Raw genomic sequence first — 16,989 nt, 5'->3', positions numbered from 1 at the left:
ATATATATATATATATATATATATATATATATATATATATATGTGTGTGTATTAACATACATAATTATGCAGAAAACTGAGATAGAGGGTATTTCAATTTTCTACTATAACCCAGATCCAATAGGACCCAAGTCAGACCATACCGGATCAAGATTAGATTCAGTTAGTGAATTTGGATCCAATAGGATTAAAACAAAATATAGAAAGTTTGAATCCAATTCAGATCCAAACCTAGATTATATCAGTCAAGTTTCAGTTTTTTGCATCAAAAGTAGAGAACCAAGGTCCAGATTTTATATCGGATTTGGACATAGCAAAGATTGAATCTCTATCCTGTTTGAATCTACAATAAATGGATTTGGATCTAAGTCGAGGAATCCATAATTGAATCAGGAAGGTTCAGGTTCAAATTAAACCTAAACTAGGCAAGTATTAGGTTAGGTCATGAGAAGTTTAGATTCAAAGAATTCAGACCTGTTTGAGAAGTGAAATGACCTTTTTGCCATTATCAATAATTTGGGCATAATCCTTCACCCTAAGCTCAAAAATGAACAAATCTTGGTGTTTTGGATTTGAGACACAAGGAGGAATCTGACTGTCTTGTTTTCATAGTCAAACACAAAACACCAAAAAATGAATATCGATAAACCATTATGAAGAAGGGTAGTTTGGTAATTTCATAAAGTATGTTAAATATCAGTTTGACTATTAAGTAAGTTTTATGTATTGAATAGATCCTAATACCTCAACAAGTGATTCAACTATAGGTTAGAAGTTCATTATATGCATTTCAAGGTAAGAGATACTATAAACATGTTTAATTAATAACACAATCTCTTTCTTATTTGTATGAGTTAGCTTACATGAAATCAATATATTTGAGATCATAAATATATTTTGTATTTGATTCAGTTGCATTTTAGAATGTATTTCATGTTATATGAGAGATAAAATGAATGCATATGAGTTGGTTGTAATGCCAAGAATGATTTCATGTATTTATAAGTTGTCAATACAAATTGCATGCTAAAGAACTATAATATTTTAGATAAAAATATATATAGAAAATATAGAACTACATGTATGAGAGCAGAATTGACTACTTGAGTAAAAGTTCCTGGACTTTCTTCTTTCAGTTAGTTTACTAAAAGTTTAAGTCAACTTAACATACTTGACTTACCTCCATAAATCTCGAAAGAGGTGACAGATGAAAAGGGCTACCTGATGATTGTAAGAGTGAGAGCCGCCATAAGCTTGGGTCATCGGTGATTTAATAATGTAGTACCACTACATCGTCATCTGCATGCTTAGATCTTTTGATGAATATTAGAACTCTAGGAAGAACTTGAGAAACTTAGCTAAGTTATAAAGAAAATAGTGAACTCGGGTAGTTTAAATAGGAATCAATAAATTGTTTAATACATCCTAGAAATTATGTTTTATACAACAATTGAAACTCTAAGTAGACCAGAATGTAGCATGAATCATGAACCTTGGAGAGCAGGCATAATTTTTTAGTATGACTCTCCAGCTAGCTATCAACATGTCATCTTTCACTGTAGTGTCTCATGACTCTCGTGAGAGCACAAAGAGTGGTTCATAGTTTGGCCAACACCGTAGAATTGGGGTATTCTACATGGGTTGTTGCGCCTAAAGTAGGTAGGTTACTATCGGTGTAGCCAATTTAGTGAAGCAATTAGCATCAAGTGGATGCTACCTTATGAGTTTTGACAGGATTAATGTGAGGATTTAAATGAAATAAACATGTGTATTATGTGGTGTAAAACTAAACCAAGACTAGGGGCTTAGAGTCCGCTACAGCTGTAAGTTAAAGTCTTCAATTGTTTATAAATATTTCTTACTAAGTTATAGACTTGCCTCCCTTTTTATAATTACAATTGTAGAGTGATTGACCAAAGACTTAACAGAGTTGTCACTGTTTCAGCAGGTGTCCTTGGGCGGCTCGACGGGGATGAGACTTTATTTTATGTTTTATTTTATTGAACTTATGATATGGATGAATGATGTAGCCTGCGAGGCCTTTGAGTTTATGAGACTATGATGTGAGTATAAAAAAAAAAATTTGCCATGTTTCTATTGTGTTCACTATATACTCTTCTCTTTGGAAAATAATACCCACGAACCTGGACTCGAGATGTCCCAGATCGGGGTGTTAGAGGTTCCTAGCATCTGGACCATGTTGAATCCATCTATAAGGTCCAACTGGGTCAATATAACCATTTATAAGGTTCAAATGGTCAGTTTGACAGGATCAAATCTCTCTCTCTCTCTCTCTCTCTCTCTCTATATATATATATATATATATATATATATATATAGTTAAAGCATCAAGTTTAGTGTCGTATCAACTATTATTTTTTTATCTCTCTGGAAACACATCTAAGAATGAAAAACATTTGATTAATAGTAAATACATTTACTGGTTTTCAACAAGAAAAAAAATGAGACTATAATTTTTTAGAGATCCTAACTAGTGACCTAACGTTTTAGGGGTCAGTTCATTCTCAAAAGTAAGTTTTGGATCAAATTCATTTAATGAAAAAAACTTAAATATTTTATCATACAAATTTGTTTTTTGAAAGGCAAGTTAGGGTTAGCCAGACCCAGTGGCGGAGCCACGATTTTGCCTAAAGGGGGGCAACAAATTTTATAATAAAATAAAATAAAAAAGTTCAAAATAAGGTTATTTATGGGCCTCATCCCATAGAAATACATCAAATTGTAACACCCAACATCAGATTCAAAAATAAAGAAAAATTGACCAGATTACTAATGAAATATTAAAAGAATAGGTGAAATGCATAAGCACAGAATTTCAAAAAACTCAAATTTCAAATACATAAACGGATAAACCAAACAATCAAGCAATGTTTTCAAATACATAAAAGTCTTACCATGGATGGAAAGTTCAAAATTTTCTGTAATCTGACATTTTATCGAGTATTATGACGAGCAAGGTTGTTAAATGCGATGAGGCGAAGCGAGGCGTAAGCCTCGAGGCGTTGAAGCGTAAGCTTCATGACACTACAAGAAAATTGTTAATTAGCGACGGAAATTAGCGACAGATTTTTTCCGTCGCTAATTAGCGACAGATTAGCTAGAGATAGAATCTGTCGCTAATTCGCGACGGATTAGCGAAGAAACAAATTTTATCGCTAATCTGTCGCTACTTAGCGACGGATTAGCGACTAAATTTTTTGTCGCTACTTTTTATTACAAGAACACCATTTTAGCGATGGATTTAGAGAGGGAACTCTGTCGTCGCTAATCCGTCGCTAATTAGCGACGGATTAGCGACAGTATATATTTCGTCGCGGTTTTTGTATTTTGATTTAGCGACGGAATGTTTCCGTCGCTAAGCCGTCGCTAAATATCGCGTAAATCCCTAATCCCATCCCTCTTTCTCTTTTTCCTGTTTCGTTGTATTGCTCCCGCCCGCCGCCCTCTCCCTCCCGCCGCCCGTCGGCTCTCGCCACCGTCCGGCCACCGCCGCCGCCGCCTCGCCGACGATCCTCGCTGCCGACCTCCCTGCTTGGCTAGCGGCTGCGCCAGGGACTCCGAGCACCGGTGCCCCGCCGCCGACCTCTTCCTCCTCCCTGTTGTTCCTCTGTGGCTGCTGCCGGGAGGTGTTGTCTCCCCTTCGCCGGCGACTCGCAACCGGCGTCCTCAGCCGCCGACGACCGACGATCCTCCCTGCAGCCACCTCTTCGCCTCCGCTCTGAGTTTCGGCGACCCAGTGGCCCCCGAGCTTCGCTCCAGGTCTCCCCCTCTCTGCTGTGGACTGCGCCGGCCACCGGCGACCTCGCCAGCCGCCGCTCCCCGTGCTTTCCGGCAGGGGGGTCGACCCCCTGCGTTTCCGGCAGGGGGTGTCGACCCCCTGCCGGAAAGGCATGGGGGGTCGACCCCCTGCGTTTCCGGCAGGGGTGGTCGACCCCCTGCCGTAAAGGCATGGGTGGTCGACCCCCTGCCGAAAACGCAGGGGGTCGACCCCCCCTGCCGTAAAGGCACGGCAGGGGATCAACCCCCCATGCCGGAACTGCCTTTCTGGCAGAGGGTTTAACCCCCTTCCCTGCCGGAAAGGCAGGTGGTTTAACTAGCTAGGTTGAGATTTAAAATTCAAAAAAAATTTTAATTATAAAAAAAAATTCAAATCGAAATCAACTGGCTAGGTTGAGATTTAATCAACTGTGGTTAGTTAGAGTATTTCATAAATTTTTATCAATTTGTTAGTTTGTTCTAGTTAGAGTAGTTCATAAATTTTTATTAATTTGTTAGTTTGTTAATGTCTACTGGTAGTTAGTTTTACTTCAATTTGTTTTCTTGAAATCTGGTTAGTTAGAGTATTTCAATCTATTAGTCTTTTATAATTATATTTTTCTTAGATAGATTGGTATTTAATGTTCTAACAATCAGTTAGTTAGATTAGGGCTATTTGAATTCTTTATGATAGTGGTGGTTAAACGGAGTTCACATCTTTTCTAGTAAACTAATTGATTGATTTACTATTCCTTTGCTAAGTAGTTCAGATTAGAAATTGTCTATGACTTTATGTTAGTCGACTGGTTCAACATGTTATAGCTGGTTTGTTAAATTAGCATCTTCTAGTTAGATTTGGCTTAACATATATACTATTTTTCTTTTCTCTTCTTTCAATTAGTTAGAGTTGTTTTAATTTGTTTTAATTTTTTTAGTTAGTGTTTCATCTTGTTTCATGATTAGTTAGTTTGTTACTTAATTTGTTTTGTTTTTGTGCAGATTTTTCAACGGAACCAACTCGTGCTCGGCCACCTGTGGTAAGTAAATGACAAAAACAATGCAAATCGGGTAAATACCCGTGGTGAGTAAGTGATGCAAATGTATCACATGTTATTTAATTTATTGAATGCAACACTTTATTGTTCACACACTCACTTAGTTGTTGATATCTAAGACTGCTTTGTTGGAGTTCGGAGATCATGCTGAGCATGATTTTAATGTAGAAATATGGAAGTGTTCTTATTTTTGGAGTACGGAGTCCATGCTAAGCATGGTAGTAGTTAGTGAAATATTGAAGTGTGTTTGCTGCAGGTACATGTTTGCCATTTATTTGATATGAATGATTATGATGTATTGCAATGTTTGATGTAATTGTATTCATGCTTGCATGTAGTTACTTTCAATTTGATTTTGACTTCCATGTGAAATTTTATAATAAAAGCATGCTTCAAATGATTGTATCATGTCATTAATAGTTTGCACATGAAAATATTAAGTTATCAATGCATGTATCAAAATTCTTGTTATTGTTTGACATAGTATATTGCATGATAAATTTGATATTTTCTTCATCGTCGCATTCTGATTGTTTTTTTCTTAATTCGTTAGGATACTATTCGTAACATCATACGACAGAATGACTGCAAACCGTGAATGGATGTACCGTAGGATAGTGGACAATGAGTTATTGCATGAATATATGGATGGTGTCGATAGTTTTATTGAATTTGCAACGGCGAGTGTCAGTACGGTAGATCCCACAGGTCGGATTAGGTGTCCCTGCAAGATTTGTAAGAATAATCGATTTGTAGAACCTCATGGCGTTAGACATCACCTATACAGGAAGGGTTTTGTGAGTGATTATCAGAACTGGGCGTTTCATGGAGAAGAATTTAGAAATGATTTTGATGCACGGGTGAATGTGGTGCACGATAATCCATATACGAATTTGATATTTGATGCTGCAGGAACAGAACTGGGTTCTGCTATGAGTTCTAGTGATGTAAGAACTGTCGTAGATGAAGAATCACCAAACAATGCAGCTAGTAGATTTTATGATTTACTTAAAGATGCTGATGAGCCACTTTGGAACGGTTGTGAGAGTCACACTATCTTGTCTGCAGTTCTTCAACTAATGAATTTGAAGTCCGAGTATAATTTGAGTCAATCATGTTTTGACCGTTTGTGCATGATTGTGAAGAGTATGTTGCCTAAAGATGAGAAATTGCCACAAAATTTCTATCGTGCGAAAGTTATGGTCAACGCTCTAGGTATGGGTTACAAAAAGATTGATGCTTGTCCAAATCACTGCATGTTGTATTTCAAGGAGCAGGAAAATGACATATCATGCCCGTCATGTGGGCATCCTCGGTTCAAGCCAAAGACAAGAGGCAATGGTAGCACGAGATCAAAGGAAGTTTCATACAAGTCGCTCCGCTACTTTCCTATCACTCCTAGATTGCAGCGATTGTATATGTCTTCAAAGACAGCTAAACACATGAGATGGCATGCAAATAAAGTTCGACACGATGAAAACAAGATCACGCATCCTGTTGACGCTGAAGCTTGGAAGCACTTTGATCGTACTCATCAGAACTTCGCAATGGAAGTGCGAAATGTTAGACTCGGTCTATGTACAGATGGATTTAATCCATTTGGGGGTAGATCAACTCCATACTCATGCTGGCCAGTATTTGTAACTCCATACAACCTTCCACCAAGCTTATGTATGAAACGTCCAAATCTTTTCTTGTCTCTGTTGATCCCTGGTCCGACCTCACCTGGCCAAAATCTTGATGTATATCTAAGGCCATTGATTGATGAATTAAAAGTACTGTGGGATGACGGTGTTACCACGTATGATGCCCACAAAAAACAAAATTTCAACATGAAGGCCGCTGTTCTATGGACAATCAGTGACTTCCCTGCATATGGTATGTTATCTGGTTGGAGCACACATGGGAGGTTGGCTTGTCCGTACTGCATGGAGGATTCCAAAGCTTTTAGATTGAGGCATGGAAGGAAGCCTTGCTGGTTTGATTGCCATCGTCGATTTCTACCCAGCGATCATCCGTTCCGACGTCAAAAGAATGCATTTACAGCAGGCACAACTGAAATGGAAGGTCTATCCTCAAGATTGTCTGGCATAGAGATTTTAAGAAGATTGTGATACTTTCCAGATGTATTAACAGATGCCCGCAGTCCTACACCCTTCCGTGGATTTGGGAAGGAACACAATTGGATGAAAAAATCTATTTTTTGGGAACTACCGTATTGGCCGACCCTATTGATACGACATAATTTGGATGTGATGCATGTAGAGAAAAATGTGTTTGATAATGTGTTCAATACAGTAATGAATATTAAAGGAAAAACGAAGGATAATCCGAAGGCCCGTATGGATTTAAAATTAATATGTAAAAGACCAGAATTGGAACTCAAAGAGTATAATGGCAAAGTACTGAAACCAAAGGCGAAATACGTGCTCGGACCTGATCAAATAAAACATGTATGTCAATGGTTGAGACAACTGAGATTTCCAGATGGATATGTCTCTAACATTGCTCGGGCTGTGAAGATTGACGATGGACAGTTATATGGGTTGAAGAGCCATGATTGTCATATCTTTATGCAACGATTGATACCCCTAGCATTCCATGATATGTTAGACAAACCTATATGGGGGGTATTGTCTGAGTTGAGCGGATTTTTCAGAACATTGTGCGCATCGGAGGTCATTGTATCAGATGTAAAGAATCTCGAGGACTCTGTCATCACCACTGTTTGTCTGTTAGAAAAGATATTTACGCCAGCATTTTTCGATGTTATGGAACATTTGATCATACATTTGCCATATGAACTAAGGGTTGGTGGCCCTGTGCAATATCGATGGATGTACCCATTTGAAAGGTATATGTTTTTTTATATTTGTCTCTTTAATGACAGATATTTAAAATTTGAAATGTATATTCTTGTCAGATGCATGTTCGACCTAAAAAAAAATGTTCGTAATAAAGCAAGAGTAGAAGGCTCTATTTGTGAGGCGTACACTTTAGAAGAGATTTCAAATTTCTCATCTATGTACTTCGAACCTCATATTTCAACACGTTACACATGCCCGCCCCGTAACGATGATAGAGAATAAGTAACTGTAGCTGACAAGCTGTCGATATTTCAACGACTTGGGCATGCATTTGGTAGTTGCCGATCAAGGCTATTGACAGATCGAGAGCAAGATGCAGCACACATCTATATTCTTTTTAATTGTTCAGCGATCGACCCATACATCGAGTAAGTATATGTATATGCAACTCAATTATAAATCCTTTTATGTTCTATATGTGGATACATGGCTCGGTAATATAAGTATTTGTGGTTTGCAGACGATTTGATCTGGAGTTGCAAAGCAAAGTTTCATATCTCACTAATGCAGAAGTACAAAAAGAACGTGAAACTAAGTTTGTGGAGTGGTTGAAACAGTTGGTAAAGAAGCTAACATAAATTTTGTACTTATAAACAACACCAAGTTACTTAATTGATCGTGATCACAATAATTGTTTATGTCTGTGCGTAGGTTCGCCATGGTGATGTTAAAGATCAAGGAATATGTGATTTAGAAAATGGTCCGACCAAAGTTGTGCAATGCTACAACGGGTATATCGTAAATGGTTATCGATTCCATACAAAAGACTACGGTATAAACAAATCAACGATAAATAGTGGCGTGTGTGTCAAGGGTAGCAGCTACGGTGAAAATGAACATGATTACTACGGTGTTATAGAGGAAATAATGGAGTTGACTTACTTAGGCATGAATAACAGGGTTACGGTATTCAAGTGTCATTGGTTTGATCCAACTGCAACAAGACTCGACAAAGCTTCAGGCATTGTGGAGGTGAATCATAAATCCAGGTTTGGAACATATGAACCATTCATATTAGCCTCGCAAGCTCAACAAGTTTATTATACTTCATATTCGAGTATAAAAAAGTCAGATAGAAATGAATGGTGGGCAGTTTGCAAGGTGAAATCCAAACTATACCCCGAGTATGATCAGTTACAAGAAGATGAGTTAGCTGAAGACAGTGATTACTATCAATCAGATGATGTCTGTGACTTCGCTTATGGTCACGATGTTGCGCATGATATGCATGTCATATCTCCATTGGCTGATGAAACATTCATAGAGGAATGTGATCCAAATGATGTACCAAGTGGATGGGCAAACAATGAAGAAGAAGAAGAAGAAGAAGAAGAAGAAGAAGAAAGTCAAACTAGTGACGAGGAAGAATTCTCAAGCTAGTGAGCAAAATCTTATACTACAAACCTCTATTTAAATGCATTGTAATACTTGATGTGAGTTGTATTGCAATACTTGGTGTGAATGATTAAAAATTTTATTTCAATATATTGTAATACTTGATACGAATGATTCGAATGCATTGTAATACTTGATGTGAATGATTTCAATTATCTGAATGTATTATAATTTATGCAATTAACGAATGATTTGAATTAGTGCAATACTTGATGTCAATGATTTGAATTATTTGAATGCATTGCAATGCTTGATGTGAATGACTTGAATGCATTGTAATACTTGATGTGAATTATTTGAATGTATTGTATGACATATGTTATTTGTTAGAATATGGTTCGTGGAGGTTATAGTGGTCGCTCATCCAGTTGTAGCCAGACTCAACCTTCATCTTCACGAGCTCCTGTGATAGGTATATCATATAACTAATTAGATGCTTTATTAGTTCAAATGCACATTCTGAGAACTTGGTGTGTATTTTTTTACAGATGATGTTGCGCCTGTACACGACCCACCTACACCAGTTGATCGCACAAGTCAACAGCCAACACAGGAAACAAGGTCTTCTCAGGCTGGCACAAGAAGACTCATTCGAATAGTGTATATCGATAATCGACCGTAAGTATTTTGTTTTCAATTATTGCATATCTTTTAAATATTTTATATTGATATTTACTGTGTAACAATTCATGTGCAGCACGAGGTTTGAGCCACAAGAAGTAGTACGGGAGATTAGGAATTCACTTCTTCAACATCTACCAGGACCAGTTGCTCAATGGAAAGAGTACCCAAAGGAGGTATTAGACAGATTGTGGTCCTCATTCATGGTATACAGTTGTTCCTCATAGTTAATGTGTTTCATATTTAATTTATTTAAGCAATGTCTACTAACTTTCTGAAAATATTTGTAGGCTTCGAATCGCTTTGCAACTACGGTGGAAGAAAATGATGCAAGGAAGGTGTGGCAGAAGGTGACTGCCAATCGATTTGCAGACATGCTGCACACTATGAAGACTGCAGCAAAAAAAGCATCTGGCGTAGTAGATGATCCATTACTGTGGAAGGGCCATGGTCCTATTACTATCAGGAGAGATTACTCGGATGAAATGTGCGATATGTGGGCGGGAGATGCATTTAAAAATCGCTCTGCGAAGGCTTCACAAAATCGATCGAAGATGCCCGAAGCCCATCTACACACAGGTGGATCTAAGACATTTGGGAGCCACCTAAAGAAAATGGTAATATTAATTTTATAAGTATTGTTGCAAATTTGTGTACTAAATCTTTTGTCATTTAACTTCGCAGGAAGCAGAAAAAGGAGGCAGTGTACCATATAAGGATGTGTTTGTAGAAACACCTAAACGGAAGACCACGGGAGTCTTCGTATCAGAGAAGGCGAGAACGACAACGGTATGTATTAATTCTATTAATAATCATTGCAATATATATGCAAGTCATCATAATGTTATCATTAATTATTAATGAATACTTTAAACATTATTTTGTAGGAGGCATATGAGCAACAAATGGTAGAGCGATATGGCGAAGACGCTACTCAGCATCCATCATTTGATCCTACAGCATGGGTGACTGCAGCAGGTGAACCCAAAAAAGGTCGCGTGTTCGGGTTTGGGAGTAATATGAACACTTCACCAGTTATTGGTTCTTCCAGTTACGGCTCACCAACTTCTTGCGCCGACATAAGCTCCAAGCAGCCGACTATTCTTTCCGGTGATGATGTACGCGAGATCATTAATGAATCACTGAATAACTACTTCCAATACACCGTCGCCCCCTTTCTCCGAAATGAGATCAATGCCGCTGTTCAGGATAGGGGATCTTCGATTCCAGGTCCCTCTCAGGTATAATCACATATATAGTTTTTTTGACTGTCTTAAAGCACATCTGAGCATGGTAGAATCACATATAGAGTTTTTCTAGATGCCTTAGAACACATATGAACATGCTATAATCACATATTCAATTTTTTTACTGCCTTAGCACACATATGAGCATGATAGAATCACATATATATATATATATATATATATATATATATATATATATATATATATATATATATATATATATATATAACTTTTTGTCTGTCTTAGAGCACATATGAGCATGATAGAATCACATATAAAGTTTTTTTGATTGCATTAGAACACATAAGCATGCTATAATCACATATTCAGTTTTTTTACTGCCTAAGAACACATATGAGCATATTATAATCACATATTCTGTTTTTTGACTGCCTTAGCACACATATGAACATGCTATAATAACATATATAGTTTTTTAACTGCCTTAGAACACATATGAACATGTTATATATCATTTATGATAGAATCACATATAAAATTTTTGGCTTTGCCTGCCTTAGAGCACATATGAGCATGCTATATTCACATATTCAATTTTTTTACTGCCTTAGCACACATACGAGCATGATCGAATCACATATATAGTTTTTTGCCTGCCTTAAAGCATATCTGAGCATGGTAGAATCACATATAGAGTTTTTTTATATGCCTTAGAACACATATGAACATGCTATAATCACATATTCAATTTTTTGACTGCCTTAGCACACATATGAGCATGATAGAATCACATATAGAGTTTTTTTATTGCCTTAGATCACACATGAGCACATGATAGAATCACATATAGTGTGTAATTTATTTCATTATATTTTGTTTATCAATACTGACTGTTCTTTTCTTGTGTAGGCTGCTAGCGATAATCAGGGTAGTGGAGCTGAAGGGACAGATAAAGACAATGAACAAGAAGACGCACAAAATCTTGGCGATGATTAGAGGACTGTGTTGAAGAAGTTCTATTTTTTTTATTTTTCCTAATTGTAATTGTTGAATTGTAAATAATTAAACTTCTTAGTTTTAAGGTGGAACGATTAATTATTATAGATACTTGTTATATGAATTTTTTTGTGTGGTTTGTTTTTTATTTACAGGAAATATAAATTGTACAGGAAATATAAATTGTACAGTTCTCGGTAATTAATTTTTAAATAAATTTTTTTTGATTTTTTTTCGTTTTTGCGACGGATTAGCGACGGATGATTCCGTCGCTATTCATATTAATCTAGCGACGGCTTAGCGACGGAATTAAATCCGTCGCCACGTCGTGGTCGCCGTTTAGTACCGGCGGATTGGCGACAGAATATAGCGCTCGTTATTCCGTCGCAATTAGCGACGGACTTGGCGACGGAATTATTCCGTCGCCAGTTAGCGTCGAAATATTCGCGACGTAAGCATACTGTCACCGCGTTGTCGCTAATCCGTCGCTAACATGGTTAGCGACGGATTAGCGACGGAATGTGGTCGTCGCTAATCTACTGCTTTGTTGTAGTGTGATCAGAATAATAAAATATATAATATTAATAAAATAATGAAAATTTTAAATAAGAACTACTAATTTGCTTTTAGTTATTTTAGTACAAAATCATAAGAAAATAAAATAAAGATTCATCACCGATCTCTGCGTCCGCCATTAACTGATCGGGGCCGAACAGGGAGGTGATGTCAGAATCGACCTTGAATGAGACGATGCTTGCAGCGTTTTCCAAGAACTGCTCGCCGATGAGAAACCATGCACCACGATACTCAAAGAGGAAGAGGAGGAGAGTGTACCAAATTATGCATTGGAGGACGACGATCTGTAGTCTGTATCATGAGGCCGCTGACAGACCCTCACTGGCTACATCTGATCTTGAGAGCGGTTTTTCCATGTATATATAAAAAAAGGCCGCCGGCAGATCCATGAGGTCGCCGACAGACCCGCCCTGCCCCTCAGAAGTTTTTTTGTTTAATTAAAACTTATACATGTAAGTCTAGAAGTCCTACAAAAACTAAAAAAAAAAAACACCATTTTATACCTCAGGCTGCCATTAAAATGAATTCAGATAAAGTACCTTAACAAAAATAAATAAAAGGGTTGTTTAATTTTATAGCCCTGAAATCAATTTTTACCTGACCAGGACTGTTAAAAAAAGAAAATCTCAAAATCACCGTTGAGGAGGCAGCGCTTCAGGTACTGAGTGTGCGCCTCAGTGCCTTGAGCCTGCGCCTCGCCTGTGAGGCATACGCTTCAAGTACTGAGGTGGTGTACGCCTCTCACAACACTGATGACGAGCACCCATATACCGGAGAACCAAGAGTTCGAGCACAGCAATCGTGTAATGCAGAGGATTTCATATAGGTTTCAGGAGGCTTTTTGTCGATCAACAATAGCCAAACACTCCAATCCAGTATGGCTTCAAAGAAAACACTAGACTATGGGGTTGTTGGTGCCAGATTACCGGAAAATGAGTTCTCTGAACTAACTAGGATTCTCCAATCGGCTTCCTACCACCGAAGAAACTTATTTCTTCTGGTACTCGAGAACCCAATAAATAGGTTTTCAGGAACTCGGGAGCCCCATGTATCTGTTTTTTCGACTACCCATCAGAGAGAGAGAGAGTACCAGAACTAGTTGAAAACGACTTCCATCACAATAGATCAATGGAGATGGAGGGATCGAGAATGCCAGTGAAAAACTAGAGATGTGAGAGTTTTTAAAGAGAGAGAGCAGGAAGTCGTGCTCATCTCTTATCAGCAACCATTGATCTAGGCTAAAAAAAAATATAGTTTGGACAGTCACCAATAAAATCATATTACGTAAATGCACACGTAAGAACAAACGTCATACAATATAGAAAGAGGAAACAAAAAACAAAAAACAGAGTCCCCTCTTTCACAAGGGTTTGCCAACACCTCCAGTTTCCACAAACTAAAGCCCACACGGTTTGGTGAACTTTGAGTCCACTGCCCATTGAAATGCCATTCCCAATTACCCAATGGTCTAAGACCTAACTTGCCAACCCCCCCAGGAAATTTCCAAAACTTCAAGAGGGGATCGAGCCCCTCCTCAGCCCCTTGGATCTGCCCCTGGCCAGACCCCTACCAGTTATACAGTTGTACCATTGGGTTTTGAACCTGCAACATCTCAACACAAGGTGACGTGCCCTAGCTGCTCCTACCAGACAAGCAGAGCCCCCATTTTTAGTGGCATATCATCCTTCAATTTTTTCTCTGTAAAATATGCATTTAAGCATAAAAATGCCTTATCTAATACATGTTTTCTATGGAGTAGACAAACGGTAATAAACACATTTACTGTTTCAAATCAACGAAAAACTTTTTTTAACTATGAACTTTAAACGGACCTAACTTTTTGGTGGTAGGATGTTTCACATTCTTCTCACTCTTCCCTTATATATATATATATATATATATATATATGAGATTATACTTGCTACAGCTTAGAAAAGTGGCAGAAACCCTTTTTTTGTTTTTTTTCTCTCAAATCTAACACCATAGATATGATTTACATGTTTTATTTAGTGGGGACTGGCTTTTGGATTGCTGACATCGACCTGTATACTGTTTTTTCCTGTAGTAAAAAAATCAAAGAAATCAATTTTTTCTGGCTCATAAAAATATATTTTTTCATCAAAAAACATGATCCAAGAGTTTATTCCTACTAAATCGACTATATTGAATACATCTTTAAGGTTAGATTGTTTCAGAACAACTCACATAATGAGATTACAACTCATTATATATATATATATATATAACCCATAACAGTGGATGGTCAAATTGTCCAGTATTACTGGCTGCATATCTACTGTTGATTGCACAAAGATCAATGGTAGTGCACTAAATCTGTTTTCTGCATTCAGAGCATTAGTGGCAGTCATGACCATCACTAATGCTCTAGATTTGAGCAAATCCACATGTTTGACCCTTGTTTAACTAGAAGCCCGTCCACTCTTACAGGCTTCTCTCTCTATTTATTTATATATATATATATATATAGAGTGAAAGAGGAGTAGGTCCTAAACAGTCTTATCTTCTAAACTGTCCTATGTGACATCAAATAGGCAAAGTTTAAGGTGTTTGCTTAATTTCAATAGTAGGATCACTACCCACTACAAGAAATCAAACTTTTACTGGCACCAGTAAAAGTCTTTGTAGCACATGTAGTTTCGCCAATAATACATTTATTGTCGCTAATGCATAGCATCAGAAAATGTATTTTTATTGGCACTAAAATTGTGTGCTACATTACCACCAATAAAAGTGGCTAACAGAAAAAATATACTATAATAAATATAGTACAATTCAAAGCTTGAAATTAATAAAAACTTGAAAAAAAAATCTCCTAAAAATGCAAAACTCCTAAAATAAAAAACTTGAAAAATCATAAATCATACTTAAAAAAAAAACTTTCTTCAAAATTCAAAACCACTAAAATAAAAAAACTTAAAAAATCATAAATTCTAAATGATACTTAAAATGCAAAACTCCTAAAATCTAAATCATACATGAGAAAAAAAATTAGATTTAGCATGCTTTCACTTAATAAATTACAAAATTAGCATTTAAAATATAAAATCCCTAAAATCTAAATCATACATGAGAAAAATTGGATTTAGCATGCTTTCATTTGAAAAATTATAAAAATATAAATTAAAATACTAAATCATACTTTAAAAAAAATAAATTTAGCATGCATTTACTTAATAATTAATAAAAATATAACACTCCTAAAATCTAAATCATACATGAGTAAAAAAAGATGATTTAGCATATTTTTACTTAAAAATTATAAAAATATGAATTAAAATGCAAAACCCCTAAAATCTAAATCAGACTTAAAAAAATCAGAATTAATGTGTATTCACTCAATAAATAACAAAAATATGGATCAAAATGCAAAACTCCTAAAATCTAAATTATATATGAGAAAAAAATCAAATTTAGTATGCATTCACTAAATAAATTATAAAATTAGTCATTAAAATGCAAAATCCTTAACTTTTAAATCATTTTTGAAAAAAAATTAGATATAGCATCCATTTACTAAATATATTACAAAAATGATAATTAAAATACAAAACCATTAAAATCTAAATCAGATTTAGCATACATTCACTAAATGCCTTGAGTGAGACAGTGGTGGCAGATGGTCTGACAAGGCACCAACGCATGGTGGCAGATGATCATAAAGAGAGATAGTCAACCCTAAATAGAGAGAGGGAGAGTGAGAGCTGGAGAGAGAGGGTGGCAGTGGTGGCTGGTGAACACAGAGAGCAAAGGAGAGAGGATGGTGGTGGTTGCTAGTGAACACATAGAGCTTGTGCAAAACTCTTTTTTTTTAAATCAACTTTTTCTTGGGGCACTTTATTTGTGCACAAAAAAAAACTTTTTGCTGACACTAAGAAAAACAATGAAAGAGGAGATTTTTAGCATATGAGACAGGGAGAGCCCATGAAAGAGTAACAACAACAACAACTACGCCTTCATCCCAAAACAATTGGGGTCGGCGATATGAACCAAAAAAGAAAATCATTCTGGGTCTTCCACATGAATCATTCTCCTCCAATCATTTCTATCCAATGCCATGTCCTCGGTGAGGTTCAAAGCATTCATATCCTTTCCTATCACCTCCATCCATGTCTTCCTAGGCCTACCCTGACCTCTTTTAACTAATATATTTTCCCATTTCTCCATCCTTCTAACTGGCGCATCATTAGGCCTTCGCCGAATATGTCCAAACCACCGTAAATGATTCTCTCTCATCTTATTTTCAATGGGTGCAACGCTGTAAACACCCCAAATTTTCCACATCCATTCTCAAACAATCCTCTTCAGGCAGTGCCAACCCTATTAGGTCAGTGTAGGAGTCAAACCCCGAGTCAGTTTCAGAAAATCACCATTTTACCCATTTTCACTAGGAAAATTACCATTTTACTCCTAGGTCATCCCAGACCCTAGTCAGTTGGAGTCAACAAAGCTCACTGATCAGTTCAGAACATTTAG

At 36.8% G+C, this 16,989-nt stretch overlaps 1 long non-coding RNA gene across 1 annotated transcript in view; it reads left to right on the top strand.

Moving 5' to 3' along the window:
• The window catches only part of LOC149840059 (uncharacterized), a 58,201-nt gene extending 46,057 nt beyond the window's left edge, over window positions 1-12,144 (top strand). The window contains exons 2-3 of the long non-coding RNA XR_016431384.1: window positions 4,777-4,814; window positions 11,833-12,144. This is a non-coding gene — a long non-coding RNA (uncharacterized LOC149840059). The remainder of the gene's footprint in view (window positions 1-4,776; window positions 4,815-11,832) is intronic.
• Window positions 12,145-16,989: the final 4,845 nt, after the last annotated feature.

This window comes from Nuphar pumila, chromosome 4 (assembly GCF_984573655.1).
Source record: "Nuphar pumila chromosome 4, dmNupPumi1.hap1.1, whole genome shotgun sequence".
NCBI classification, from domain to species: Eukaryota; Viridiplantae; Streptophyta; class Magnoliopsida; order Nymphaeales; family Nymphaeaceae; genus Nuphar; species Nuphar pumila.
This window is presented reverse-complemented; position numbering and strand designations above follow the sequence as displayed.